Source organism: Falco biarmicus, chromosome 1 (genome assembly GCF_023638135.1).
Source record: "Falco biarmicus isolate bFalBia1 chromosome 1, bFalBia1.pri, whole genome shotgun sequence".
NCBI lineage: Eukaryota > Metazoa > Chordata > Aves > Falconiformes > Falconidae > Falco > Falco biarmicus.
The window spans coordinates 74,099,173-74,114,826 of NC_079288.1; positions in this window are offsets into that span (position 1 = coordinate 74,099,173).

Consider the following 15,654-nt stretch of genomic DNA (forward strand, 5'->3'; position numbering starts at 1 on the left):
AATCACCAACCCTGTCAGAGTTCAAAAAGCATCTGGACGATGATCTTAGTCATATGGTTTAATTTTAGGTAGTCCTCTAAGAAGCAGGACTTGGACTCTATGATTCTTGTGGGTCCCTTCCAATGTGATATATTCTATGATATTCTATGATTCTAAGAGCACATGGAAAGCAATCTTTGAGAGGCTCAATGCTAGTAACTGCACATCAAAAATATTCTATGATAAAATATGCAGTATGCTTATACAATGAAAGTAGAAAAATAGTTCTTTCCACTTACTTCAATAAGGCCCTGAGCGTAACATTTTCTCTGGTAAGTATTGACATTTTATCTTCTGTCTTGATACAAGGAGGAAAAATGTCCTTTTATACTATTAGTCATCACAAGGACTATTTTCTTCATATTTAAACTGAGAAATGGATTACTATTCTAGCTGTACTTTTATGAGCAGCATTAGTAATTATTAGTGTTAGTGTAGGTGGTTTCCTTCTCACAGAGTTCTACAACACTGAACAGTATTTTAATTATTTGCATTGGAAATGATTGGCTATTCCATTGTTTTCATTTTTGAATCATCTAATCAAGAAATTTCTTTGTAGTACCTAATTTCTCATGCCTCACAGGTAAGCTGCTGTTCTCTGGTATGGGTGAAAGAATCAGACTTTTAGAGTTGCTACCACACTGACACACTGTCTTGAATTTTTCTACAGCAGAATTACAGCTGTGTGGAGTTTGACCCAGTTAATGTCTGATTTACCCCTAGATAATATAATACCTCCCAACAGATTTGCTTTCCTTCCTGCAACTCCAGCAAAGCTCTTTCATGCAAAGGACACAGAATAATCCATTAATCTTTCTCCATCACTTCACCTTTTCAAATTCTCTCAAACTTCCCTTTTACATAAATTTACAGAGCCTGAAAGTAGAATAGTTTCATATTGAGTAAAGTCTACAGCATTTGCTTTAAAAAGACCTACTCAACCCATTTCGATGGGTAGGGATATATCCAGTAGTACACTACTTCATACTATACTGTTCTATCAATTCTTTTACTTTCTGGAAAGAAGGAACCAAAGTTTTCATAGATTGACAGTAAAAATAACTAGTCCATGTTTTTGAAGTAGGACAAGGCTGTGGCTGATGCCCTTTTTTCCTTTTTATATAGCTTCTCAATATTCTATAAGCATCTATCTCCAAGTGGAGGCAGAGTACATAAAGAAAAAAGTACTTTCTAGGCCTAAGGGCAAACCCAAAGCATTCAGGTTGGATTTGGCTTCATATTCATCCTCTAAAGCTTAGTGCATACTAAAATCTCCCAGAGACACCAAGGTTTTGTTTTTTTTTTTTTTTTTTTTTAATTCTCTATTTTCCTTGGCAACTAAAACACATTTTACATAACCACATTATGTGCTTCACAGTAATATATGAGATTTCATAAATGATATAAATGGCCTCATACAAATTCAAAACAGCACAAGAGTCAATAAACTTATATTGCAAGAACGCCGGACCACAGCAGGGAAATATCTGAGCCTTTCAAAATGGGTTCATTTTTTCCTTAAAAAAACCCCAACAAACCCTTCCTCTAACTCCCCTAAAACACTGAAATTTGGGTATATTCAATTTCTTCACTGCATGAGTTTCCTAGCTTTTTTTTTTTTTAATGTCCCCATCAAATTATTTTTTCCCCTCTTTTAACATTATTACTTATACACGTACATATCCAAACAGATCTGAAATTGGTTTTATAGGGCTACAGATATGGTATAAAACATATTATTTAGGAAGGTACAAGCTTTGGCTTTACTGGTTTGCAAATAATTTATAGGGAAATATTCAAACCTAATTAATGTAACTCAAGTGGTGCTGAAAGAAAATCTTTTTCCCATGATCAAATTTATTATAGGTATAAATTACTGAATTGTTACTGAATTATCTTCACATCTATCTTTGATAGCTCAATTGCCAGTAAGATGTTACGTGGTCTGTTTCTTATAGCTTCTGTTTAAAAAATAAAAAAAATATAAATTGAATTGTAATTGAAAAATTTTTACTGCTTTGTTTTTCTGCATTTTTTTTTCATAACTCTCCTCCAGAATCTGGTTCATTTGAGATTTATCCTCTTTTGTGTTCATCTTGGCTCTCCTGCTATTCATTGTCTTCCAAGTGACTGTGTTCCTTAAAAAGGCCTCCTAAATATGAGAAAACTAGATTTTTATCTTACTGACTCATTTTAGAACTGTACATAAAAACATATGACATTTTGTGGCCTGATCCCTTGCCCAAAGTGGTAATGAAAGGACTCTTATTAGCCTCAATAAATGTTGGATCATAGTCTTCAGTTCCTTGTTTTTAGACTTCATAAAGCAGCCTGAAGTCAAGCTGTAATTTTACTTAATTGAGCCATTTAATAACTGGTAAGCTTGACAATCTTCCTTTTCTTTCACATCCCACATGTTTATAATTTGATAATTTGTTTCTTTCTAAATAAATAATTAAGAGTAATAATAATTATTTTAACAGAATCATACTGAAAAGGTGTCTGTTTATCATTTTTTATTTGAAAGGAAATAAAAGTACATTTTGGTGAGTAGTATTGTCACTGGGAATCAATGCTGTACATGAAAAAGAAAGGGTTGGAAGTTACATCAGGTTCAGATTTTCCGATCTGGTGAAAATATGTGAAAATTCCTTGACAAATATTCTTTATCTGTGAATCTCCAAGGCTTGAATAAAAAAGGGAAATGAAATATATAGAACCAGTTGTCTAAACCATCCAGGTAGTACTTGGTTTATCTTTTGATTTACTATTCTGCAGCAGAAAGATTATAGAAGCCCCAGGTCTTCTGTTATTTTTTCTAATTTTTTTTAAACAGGGCCACTGAGTAAAGGATAAAACACACATTTATTGGTCTGAAAGCAACCAGTGTATCAAGCACTGTCCAAAGGTTTAATTTGGTCATCAGGCTGCCCCAAATTCCACCTAGGCTTCCTTATTTCAAGTGCACTGTTGTCTTTAAGATATATTTCCTGAAGCAGCTGGAAAATAAAGGTCCAAAAGGAAGGTGCAGATGCAGGTGAACATCACAAAAACTTTGGACAAAATATTAAATAAAACAGTCAGATTCTAAGGATATTCTGGTTCTTTTCGGCACCTTTAACTTCACCTGTAGTTAGTTACTTGTTCATCCTTCTTTGCTAACCTGTGACTTACTGAGCTGTGTCACAACAGTTGTGTGTCTCTGCAGCCTATGCCTTTGCTAACATTCAAGGAGACAGTATGGCATTTTCTTTGACTAGCATAAGATGAAGAAAATTCAAAGCCTAGTACTTTTATAGAAATATCTGCCATTTGATTAGGTTAATAAAGAATGAAATTTGTCTAGGAAGAAATGGAAGGAGAGAGAGAATATGTAAGCCTGACATTCAAACAAATTCAAGCAACTTAATTCCCTTTAGAAACTCCTTACCACAAGTTGCAATTGTGCTGAACTGGACAGAAAGAAAACTCTTTGTGAAATTATTTTGCCTCTACTGAAGAATTTAAATGTGTGCTGTAATGCTTCATATTTTACTAGCATACTCAATTTTGTTACAGCAGCAAAAATACAGACATTTCAAAGCAATTTTATTCCTGACATTTTCTAGATATTTATATCTATATTTGTATGGATGTGTGTATTCAATGCAGTATTGAAATCTGCTAAGAGAGCAGCTATGGAATTGAGTGCACCAGTATATGGGCATGCCCTTTGAAGATGCCAAAGTTAATTCAGTTGTACCATTCAACTTTGGCATAGTGATGTCAATTATATGATAACTTTTGAAAAAGTAAGTCTCTATTTTTTATTACTTTAAGATTTTTGATTTTTCCACTTAAACATGCAGTTTTCTGACTGAATCTGCTAGCCTTTCAACTTTAAACAAGCCATTTAGATATTTCATGTGATGTGTTTTATGCAGTTAGGGAGTTTGCAGGTATTGCTTTCCAACCACCACAGAACATTTTGTGCACAGGGTCCCTGCTTGCCCTGTCGCTGCTCTTCACATCTCCAACGGAAGCACAAAATCCTCTACTAGGTGTTTGCAGGCCCACCCTCCTTTCCACTCTCAGGATGGAAATAGGGATTTAATGAAAAGAGGTTGCCAAAAAAGGCTTGGAAGTGCTGGTCCTTTGATGATAATGACAATATTGATCCTTTAGGGTTACTAACTGCAATGCTTTTGCCTTTTTATAACTTCAACAGGTTGAATCCCAGTTTTATTTCTGGCACGATGGCATTGTTTTTGATTTGAAACCTAATTTAATTAAAAAGCCAAAAAAGTGTTTCTTGGAAAGCGGATTGGATTGACAAAGCTTTTTAAACTGAGATGAAAACTAAGAGAAAACAGATTTATGCATGCATTTAGACCACCTGAAAAGCAGACTAGGGTATTTAAAACAGTTTACAAAGTACCGCTCTGCTGGTAATTTTCTAATTCTCACGAGGTGCTTATGTGGATTTTTAGTTACCAGCATACCTTTTAATTTATTTCGCAATACTATCTTTTCATTAAATATATATCATTTTTAAGTCTCATGGTAAACCAGAACAGAAGCTTTGCAGTTAAAGGAAAGAAGATGCATACAGGAGACAGTTTTATGATGTATGAGCATGTTCCTGCAAGACAAAGCATGTGAATAACTTCTGAAGTTAATTGGCTTATTCACATAATTAAAGTGACTTAGGTGCTTAAGCTTTGCAATATTAGATTTGCCAGCGGTGATAGTCATTATAGTAACTGAATAACTAATAATTGAAGGCAACTCAGTTGAGAAGTGAAACAATAAAAAGTGAAATGACTCAGTAATGGTGTTTATTATGCAGTATGTTAAACCAGTGTTCGCTGCTGGGTTACTTCAAGCAAGGGTGTACTAAAGTGAGCTCACAGGGTTACTGAAAGGATTATGAAAATGCTGTGTTGCAAAGTATTCATTTGTGCTAAATTGTTTATTAAGAAAACTGGGAAAGAATGAGCAGATCTGAAGTTTTTTCTGTTCATTTTAATGTTGTAGAATGACCTTTGCTTTGTTTGATATGATTGGTTTGATTGAGCTTATATTATTTTCTTACTTTTCACTATTAAATTCTGTCTATAGATGGCACTAACTTCTTGCTGTTTTAGAGAATCCAGGAAATTGCTTCTTGACATACCCAAAGCATTTCTAGTCAGTTTGTATCCCATAATCCAGCAGTAAAAACATAAAATGACTGGTTTGTGATTTGCTTAGAAAACATAAAAAAAGCATGTTTCTTTTTATTTTTTTAATGATTATAATGGCTGTCAAAGGAAAAGAGGATCAGAATGTCAGCTGTAGATTTTTAAAAAATATTTTTAATGTCTTTCGTACATTTAAAGACTCAACCTTTTGAAAATAAGTGAAATCCACTTTAAAAAAAAAAAAGAATTAGAATACTGTAAAATATAGTCTTGTGCTGGCAGTATGGATGTAATAATAGAAAATGGTGATCTGGATATTCCTTTTCAAAATTCAGATTACATCAGCATATTTCTGTTCTGTTTCTATATCTGCATTTTAGATGAAAAAACCAGTACAGTTTCTGTATTAGACAGTCTGGAAAATGGTATTTAGATGCTTAGTTTAATACAGTTCTACTGAAGTTAAGTGTGTTTATGCGTGTAAGACTAAGCGTATCTCTAAGCTTTAAGATATGGCCTTTATAAATTGTATGTAATAAATAACAAATATCAGGCATTTTAAATACTTTTCACTGTTATGAAGCTTTATGACACTGTAATTCACATCATTAGCACATTGATATCTGCTATTAACCCCGATTTAATTTAAGCCTGTTTATGTGAATCAAAGTAGAATGAAGCACAGAGCTCTCAAGTTTCCGTGTGCTTTAATATAGTTTCCAGGAGGATCTGCTCCATGATCTTGCCAGGCACAGAGGTGAGACTGACTGACCTGTAGTTCCCTGGATCTTCCTTTTTCCTTTTTTAAAAATGGGGGTTGTATTTCCCTTTTTCCAATCAGTGGTAACTTCACTGGACTGCCACAACTTCTCAAATGTCATCGATAGTGGCTTAGCCACTTCATCTGACAGTTCCCTCAGGACCTGCAGATGCTTCCTATCAGGTCCCATGGGCTTGTGCACCATCAGGTTTCTCACATGCTCTCAAACCTGATCTTCTCCTACAGTGGGTGATTCTTCATTCTCCCAGTCCCTGCCTTTGCTTTCTGTGACTTGGGCAGTGTGGCTGGAGCGCTTGATGGTGAAGACTGAGGCAAAAAAGTCATTGAGCACCCAAGCGTTCTCCATATCCCTGGTAACCAGGCCTTCTGTTTCCTCCCAGAAAGGGCCCGTGTTTTCCCTAGTCTTCCTTTTATCATTGACATATCTACAGAAGCTTTTCTTGTTGGCCGTGACATCCCTAGCTAGATATACTTCTATCAGGGCTTTAGCTTTCTTGTCTTGTCCCTGGCTGCTCAGACAACTTCTCTGTATTCCTCCCAGGCTACCTATCCTTGCTTCCATTCCCTGTAGGCTTCCTTGTAGTGTTTAAGTTTGTCCAGGAGCTCATGGAGTTCATCCATGCAGGCCTCCTGGGGTTTTTGCCTGGCTTTCTCTTTGTTGTGATGCATCACTCCTGAGCTTGGAGGAGGTGATCCTTGAATATTAACCAGCTTTCTCGGACCCTTCTTCCCTCCAGGGCTTTATCCTGTGGTACTCTACCAAGCAGATCCCTGAAGAGGCTAAAGTCTGCTCTCCTGAAGTCCAGGGTAGCAAGCTTGCTGTGCGCCCTAAGGATCTTGAACTCTACATCACGGTCACTGCAGCCAAGGCTGCCCTTGACCTTCACATTCCCCACCAGTCCCTCCTTGTGGGTGAGAACAAGGTCCAGCATAGCATGTCTCCTCTATCATTTGGAGAAAGGTTATCAATAACACATTCCAAGAACCTCCTGGATTGCTTATGTCTTTTCAGCAGATAATCAGGGTGGTTGAAGTCCCCCATGAGGACCAGGGCTTGTGAATGTGAGGGTGCTCCTGTTACCTAATCTGAAAAGATCACAAACTGGTCAATAACATCCAGTTTATGTATATGCTGCTCATATCAGATTGTTACTTTAAGTAAAAATTGTATTATGAAATAATAAAAAAAGCAGAAAAGAGAAATCAGTTTCCTTTATGTCTCTAGAACTATTCTAGCACTGACTTTTATTTGCAAAAAAGTACTGTTCAATTCAGTATTCTTCCACCACTTTTTGTATGAGGTAGCTAAACCAATCCTCCCTGAACTCACATAAAGTGTAGAAAACTTACTATAGTTAATATTCAATGAAAAAGACCTCACTACTCACATGTTATTAACCTCTTGTGGTTCTGAATTGCAATAAAAAGCTGTGGCTGGGAATATAAGACCCAGGCTGCTTCAGTGGAGACAATCAGGTATTTCTGGCAAAGCAAAACTATTAAGGACTAACACAAAAGAAAATATTTTGAAAGTATTCATTTGTGTGCTGATGTAGAGACCTCTAAGACATTATCATGAATACAAAGGAAGTGTATGTCATACGTATTTTTTTCATAATTTAACCAAAATATCTACTTAAGCAACTTGCTCATCCTTATTAGGAACACAACGTCCAAAACAGCCCACAGTGATATTTCAAATCGAGATTTATACATAAAATTTGGACATCATGTCTATCCCTTCTGCCTTCAGCTATGGTTTAAGGAAACATACTGTGGTAGAATTTCCATTGCAAGCCTGTTCCTTCCCACGTAAGTTTTTTTTAGAAGCCTTTCAATACAGTATTACATTACTTGATGTTTTGTTTTCAGGTCAGAAGGTTCAATAATGCCATTTGGTTTAATATTCCACTAGGAAGAACTAAGACAAATGAATAATTGCTAAGCATTAAAATAATTCATATGATAGTGAGCCAGAGAACAAGGGGGAATAGAGCTGGTTAGCAAATAAAGTCTTTGAGATCAGGAAGTACTGGGCTACCTCAAGAACTGTTAGAAGCAAAAGAACAAACAAAAGCTTATTTAGACTTCTCCAGGAAATGAACCTGAGCATCAAGAGGTTCTTTATCCAGTGAGGTAAAAAGAGAACAAGAAAAGAAGTGGGACAACTCAACAATGAAGTGAAGACTGAAAAGAACCTAATGCTGTCCCCAGAAGCGGACAAATTCTGCTTCAGATTAAAGATGATGATAGAAATTGTGCAAAGGCAGAATGGCTGGTGGTAACATGAGACGGAAATAAAAGCTAAGGTGCAGAGCTAAAGGCACTTAAACAGGGAAGTGGTGAACAGATATCTCCATCCTAGAAGAGTGAAAGATTTAGCACATGAAACCACAGATCAGGCTGCAAGGGTTTTAAATAACTAGTCGTTTATTTAAATTGTTACCATATGACTGAGGCGTAACAAATAGAGCATTTGTGTTAAAAGCAAGGTAAGCAAGCCATCAAGGCACTACAGACCCATTAGTCTAAATTCAGTAAATACACTTAAAATGAAAGAGTCTTTAAGGATATGGATATAAATGAAAAAAAATTGAGATAAAATGCATTTACCAGGTTGAGCTGATGAGTATCCTTTGTAAAAATGATTCTCTACAGAAATGCTGATATGAACCTAAACCTGAATGTCATACAGTGATAAGAAATAAATGATTAGGGACAGCATGGGGATACAGATTAGCTGACAAACAAGAAGGACAATGAATTGTGACATTGGGGAACTATGAGTTTCTTGAATTTTTGGTGTTGATCTTATGCAATATTTTCAAAAGTGAAATTAGTATGAGAAGTAAGTTTAATTTAACTTGTTGATGTTCAAGAACATATCTAAGTTACAAACAGGGATGGAACATGGATGGTGGTAAAGACTGGAGAGATTAAGAACAGCATTGTGAGGCAAGGTATTTGGAGAACAGTTTGTGTTATAGACTAAGGGCTCCTGAGTCATATAAGACAGAGAAGAACCTTTCTGTATTAGTTAATTAATCCATCTGTTAAATGGATGGAGGTAAACTTTTAATGTCCTATGGACACAAAAAGAGATTTGATGCTACAAAATATCAGGTAACGTATGTCTAGTATTCAGTCTATGAGGCCTTTGAGATGACATCTATGACACTGTATACCCTTTTCATACTGAGGTATGTGCAGTAAACTGCAACAAATACTGGGAGGGGTTGCTAGAGAACTCTGAGGAATGGAATAACTATAATTATTTACTATCTGATTATTTACTAACAACATTAGGTAACTATCTAACTTCATTTCCTTAGCATAGGTTACAAGAAGTTATAAAACTTTTATAATTGTTCTTGATAATACATTTAGAAGAAAATAAAAGAGAAGAAGGGATTTAAAAAAGAGGACATATTAGCACAAAACCTAACAAAAATTAATTTGCCATCATGCATTTCTTGTGGAAATTATAAGAAGGTCTCTAATCATCATTGCAGAGAAATCAGAACACTGTTTTAATAGATACTGTGGACAAAAGTCTTAAATCACTTTAGGAAGGACCTTTGAAGGTTTATAACACATTATATTACAAGTAATTAACCATGGTGGACTGAATTTGGTGACCCAGGAAGCTGCTTCTCTCTGTGTATGCTGATACTTTGAGTAATCCATATATGCTTTTCCTCCAGGTCCACCAAATTTAGTTGTGTATGCATTGGAATACCCCTTTTCTGTTCAGCAAAGTACCTAAGACTATTATCTTTTGATGCTTGACTGAGTCTAACTCATTCCAAATGTTTTCCAACAAAACTTATAGTGAGATTTCAATGCCAGCTCCTCCTGTGCCTACACGTGCGCACACTAAATATACACAAACATCATTCCTAAAAATTCAGAAAAAACAATTCTAGATGATGCTACTAAAATATCCAGCTTGTGAAAATGATTGTGATATTCTTCAATGGTTATGATATCAGACATATTTTGTCAAAAAACTAAATTTAAACTATTTTCAAAAGAATGAGAAATAGTATTGAGTGTGACTCATACCGCAAAAATGTTTATTAAAAGTGTAAAGTAAATATCCAAAACTTTTGCAGTGCTGTAAACACAATTTAATTGATCTTGCTGAATTTTTATTTCAAGACATAGGAACACTATGTTCAAGGCCACTTTCTTTTGTATTTCTTTGGTTGTAATTAGATAGTTCTATTTTTTCAGAAGAAAATAATAATTTGAAATAATGTCCATGAAAGACCCTATGCTGCTAATGTATTCTCAGAACCTGAAGCATGTATTGATAAAATGGAAATGCTCTTGGGGAAATTTATTTCGCTTACAATTCATCTGTTTCCTGCCATAATTGGACAAAGGAGTTGAGTAGCTGCCAGAGAAAATGAGAAGTTAAGCACTCAATCACCACCCCTGCAATTCCAAAATTTTAATTGCGTTGTTCACTGCAAGACTTTGAGGGAAAAGTTTTGAAGACAGAACATGTATTGCTGACAGAGGTTTTTTTCCAGATGTCTCAATCACTGCCAAGCAGTGCAACCCAGCTCCAAGGAGCGTGCTTCTGGTAACACACAGCTCCTGCATCAGTCACTGGGGAAATGCAGGCAAGTTATGCACATGAAGAATGTGATCATATGGATCTTCAGGGAAAAAGTAGAACAATAACTTTCCTCAGTTATGTGTGAGTATTTCAATAAATGTTAAATAAATGGAATAAACCTTTCATGTGCACAGATTGCAACAGCAGTGTCCTACTGTCTCATTTGTAAGTACTTGATTGAGATGTGGGGAGCCAAATTGACAGGGCAGCTAGTTAATTTTGTAGACACCCACTGTCATGAATAAAATTTGTGCCTAACGCTGCAGGTGCCTAAAGCTTCCTTTGCATCAGCTTTCCTTTGGGAAAGCTGTTGATGCATTGTTATAGCCACCGAAGTCTTCACGGTGTTGAGATATTTGGCAGATGCCTACGGCCTGAGACCTGCCAAGGTTCACAAAATATTTACCTACTTTACCTGGAGGTCCCGAGTCGACAGATGTGCTCAGGCATGAAATAATTAACAGTGCATTGGCCTAGAACAAGAAAATGAAAATGCATGTAAGTCTGTTGCTTTCAGTTCAGTATAATCACTTGGAGGTGTGATAGCTGGCTTCCTGCCCCTGTGCCAATTAATGTTCTAATCACTAAATCAGTGTGTTCCAGACTGGTGGGGAATATGTGGAGGATAGAGGCAGGAAGGGGAAAGACGCAAATGAGGAAAATATATTATTTCTATTTCTGATAGTGAAGGAGGGCTAGCTGGATTGTTTCCATTTGTGATGATGGAGGAGGGCCAGATTGCTTGCAGTGGGCAAGTGTAGAAGGTGTAGGGTTCACCTGTGAGAGGTCAGTATTTTAAAGAAGGAAGGTACTCCACAGAAGTCACTGCTGCATCTTTGCCTTTCTGGCAATTCTTTAGTCTGTGTTCTGGGTGAAGTGGAATACCTCTGAGAAGCATGAGTGAGAAATTCCCCATGAAGGGATGCTGCTTAACTGAGTTTGCAGCATTCTGCTCCCGCACTCCTGGTGAGTAATCCCAGTGCTGAACTATTGACTATCAGCTCCTCTTATGTTTAAAACAATTTGACAGGTTCCTGGCATTTGAAAGAAAGAGCTTAGCATTGTGAATTTCTGAAAACATTAAGGATACTAACAAGAAATGCAGCTTAAATTACCCTCTCCTTCAACGATATCTACCAAACTGACAATCTAAATCCCTGTTCAAGGAATTTTGAGCTCCCAGTTGTTGAGCACTTAACTGTCCTCATGCTGAGGTGGTTAATTCGAACAATCTGCATTTCACAGTATAGACTCTCATATAAAATTTAGGTCTCTGAAATCCCCAAGGTTCTCCTATGAATTTATTCTTTTGTGGTATTTTAGGAAGGGTAGTCAGCACACTGAGAATGTTAACAGATGCAAATTTAAGTGCCATCAAGTATATTTTTTAAGCCAAATGGGTGTTCTTCAGATTAACTTTCAGCCAAAGTTGGAGAAGTTCCACAGCAAACTGAGATGAAATTTAGTAAGTTGCCACATGACAGACACAGAAGTGTCCTAGATTTTTTGCTAGCACATGACAGAACTGTTAAACCTTCCACAGTCTAGTCTGTGTTTGAAATAACTTAGCAAAGAGCCATTCCTATTAGTGCTATGCAAAACCCCACATTTAGATTCAAAGGTGATTAATACCTGCGGTAATCGTTACATCAAACAGACATTCAGAAGCAGTCGCATGCTATCAGTACTCGGTGCTGAAATGGTGAGGTTGAAAGCTACTTTAACTTTGAGGTTCATTAAAAAGGATCAGTGGGATTGGACACATTGTCTTACAAAAGAAGTTATCAACAGAAATGCATATTTTTCAAATAAACAATTCTTACCTCAAAGTTTACCATTATAGTTACATTAAAACTTTATTACCCTTACTGCCTTCCCATTATTGTCTTACAACACTGGTTTTCAAACAAATACAATGGCATACTTGAGATTGTTCCTTAGGTTTATAAAAGAAGGCACATGGAAAAAAACCCCAACCTGTTTAAAGTGAATAGCAAAGCAATAAACTGGTGTGTGAAGTAGCAGCTTTTAAATTTCTCATGAAATGCTTCCTGTTTTTCTGATAGCGCAGATTTGAAGTCATCTGTCAGTAGACTCAACAGCTTAGAGCTGTGTTCTAATCTGGACACAATATATAGCTTTGATTTCCATTTTCCCCTCTGAAAGGTGATGTATGGTTGGTATGAAATTTCACAGTGAATTAATTTGTGTAAAGTGCTTATTCTGAAGTTCAGTTGTGTAAAGTGCTTATTCTGAGGTCAGTTTTTGTTTGGCTTCCCTTATTTTTTAATAGGAAATCTTGGAATTAAGACCTTAGCTGAAATATTTGGGTGTCAGTTCTGCTTCTTTTAGTTGTTGTTTGGCTAAGACGTTATGCGTGTCTGTGATAGGTGATAAAGAGGTGGTGCCTGAGGCAAACTGGTAGAGCAGAGCGATTTACTTTTTTAATTGCTGTTATAGAACCATTTTTAGCTGCTGTGCACATTATGAAGGCAATATATTCAGCATGCTTCATACATGTAATTTGATGAATGTGAGACTTACTAAAACCTGATTAGCTGAAGCATGTGTGATCTATCTCAGGCCAATAAATGAATGACGTGGGCTCATTAGAGCCTGCTGAACTGTCAGTCTGCCATGTTTAAACACTCCTTTTGTAGGCAAAAGAGGAAATAGTATGAAGTGTCATGTGGACTGATGCTTTCTTTCACTGCAGCTTTGTTGTGTGCAGCAAAAATAACTGCTTCCCATTTGAGTACTGATAAGTAACAAAGGACCAAGTTTCAATGTAATTAGGTTTAAGTGGACTTCAATAATTTATTTCCTTGTTATTCTGATTTAATCTATATTACATTTTTTTATAATTGGCTTGCTTCTAATGGTTTGTTGCTGTGCTTTGAAATGCTGCGCAAAGTATATTCAGCCCTGTAATCAACAGAAGTGAATATAATTTAAAAATATACATATATTTAAAGTATTTGGCTTGTCTATTGTTCCTCAGAAATCTGGAAAAGCTTTATTTTATCTGTGTATGGTTTGTGTATAAACATAGAGAAGGGAGTAACACAAATAGCATGTGAAACACACAGCTTATGAAACTTGCTAAAATGATCTGAACATGAGTCAGCAGGTGGCCAATAAGGCCGATAGCATCCTGGCTAGTATTTGAAACAGCATGGCCAGCAGGACAAAGGCAGTGATCATCCCCCTGTACTTGGCACTGGTGAGGCTGCAGCTTGAATAGTGTGTTCAGTTATGGGACACTCACTTCAAGAGGGGCGTAGAGGTGCTGGAGCGTGTCCGGAGAAGGGCAGTGAAGGTGGTGAAGCGTCTAGAGAGCAAGTCTTAAAAGAAGTTGCTGAGGGAACTGGGTCATTTAGTCCGGAGAGGAGGATGCTCAGGGGGAATAACCGCTCTTTACAACTACCAGACAGGAGGTTGTAGCGAGGTGAGTGTCGGTCTGTTTTCCCAAGTGACAAGCAACAGGACAAGAGGAAATGGCCTCAAGTTGCACCGTGGGAGGTTTAGATTGGAAATTAGGAAAAATTTCTTCACTGAAACAGTTGTCAAGCATTGGAACAGGCTTCCTGGGGAAGTGGTGGAATTATCCCTGGAGGTGTTTAAAAAGCTCATAGACGTGGCACTTCATCATGGTTTAGTGGTGGGCTTGGCAATCCTGGGTTAATGGTTGGATTTGATCATCTCAAAGGCCTTTTCCAACCTAAATGATTCTATGATTCTAAGATCGTGTGTTGTTCTAGTGAGTAAAGAAACAGTAAGTCATAAAGTAAAAATGACCAAGACCCCTGTGAGGTCAAACATTATTTTTTTTTTTTTGTAATTATTCATTCTAGCAGTCTTGGGGGTGTGGGGAAGGGTGGAAGGGAATTGCATAAATAGCCTATAGAATTAATCATTCACCTGGGTGATCAGTTTGACATCTGGGCCTCAGCGATTCATCAATTTGCTTTCATGATGTAGTTCTATCAGGATATTGAACAAATTAAATACACAAAATTGAGGGGGGGAGGGGGGAATTATTGCTATTACATTGAAGATCTAGCAAAAAAGGAAAGAAATGAAGAAGTCTTCTAGGTCCTCTTTACTGCATACTTGTTTGAGGATTGCCTCCTCCTACCCACCTTTTGTGATGGCTGCTCCTCCACCTGGCTTAATTCACTGAATGTGGCTGGTTGGACATAGGCTGTTGGCTCTGTAGTCAATCTGCGTGGTGCAAGGGTAGAGAGACTTTAAAATACTTGTAACTGCTGTCTCAACTAATGGACAGCTAAAAGTAAAACTGGGACAGAAAAAGAGTGCCTAATGCCTTGGCTAGGCAGTCTTTGCTCAGGTAAATTCGATGATGCTGGAAGCTGTGCCCTCCTGGGAGAATGACAGCACCATGGCAGCCAACCCTGTCCTGACAGTGCCTCCACTGGGTACGTAAGACTTTAGCTCCCAAAATCTGTTCCTAAGCCTTGTATATAGAACCAGTGATACACAACTAAATTATTTCAGCCTTAACATGGATGTAGCTATTGATACTCTCTTTCTCTTTGGCTGGCCAGCAATTCTTGAGAATTTGTCTCATGGCAGAGCAATTGAAGTTATTGTGGGTTTACTGTACACCCAAAGAAAAAGGTTGTGCCTGTTAACCAGTGAGAATATTTTACTGTTTTAGTGCTGTACAGAAAAGTTCCCTGAGTGTTCTGAGCAGTGAGTGACAGAAGATCTTTGTTGTGAAATCACAAGAAACCTCTTTCTGGCATTCAAGAATCTTGTGCTGCAACTGCCTTATATGCCAAATATGTCTCTCATGTGAACATATTATAAATCATCTGTGTTTTATTAGAAAAGTACTACCAGGCTTTGATAAAGGGTACTCTCAGTAGGTTCAGTTGTTTGTTCCCATCTTAAAAGAGGAATGTTGAAATCCGTTGTGTGAGCAGGAATTCCTGGCAAAACAACCCCCCTGGAATGCTGGAGACATAACTGTTTCTCTCGGCTAATAAACACTGCAGGCTTTTATTAAACTAGTCCAGCCA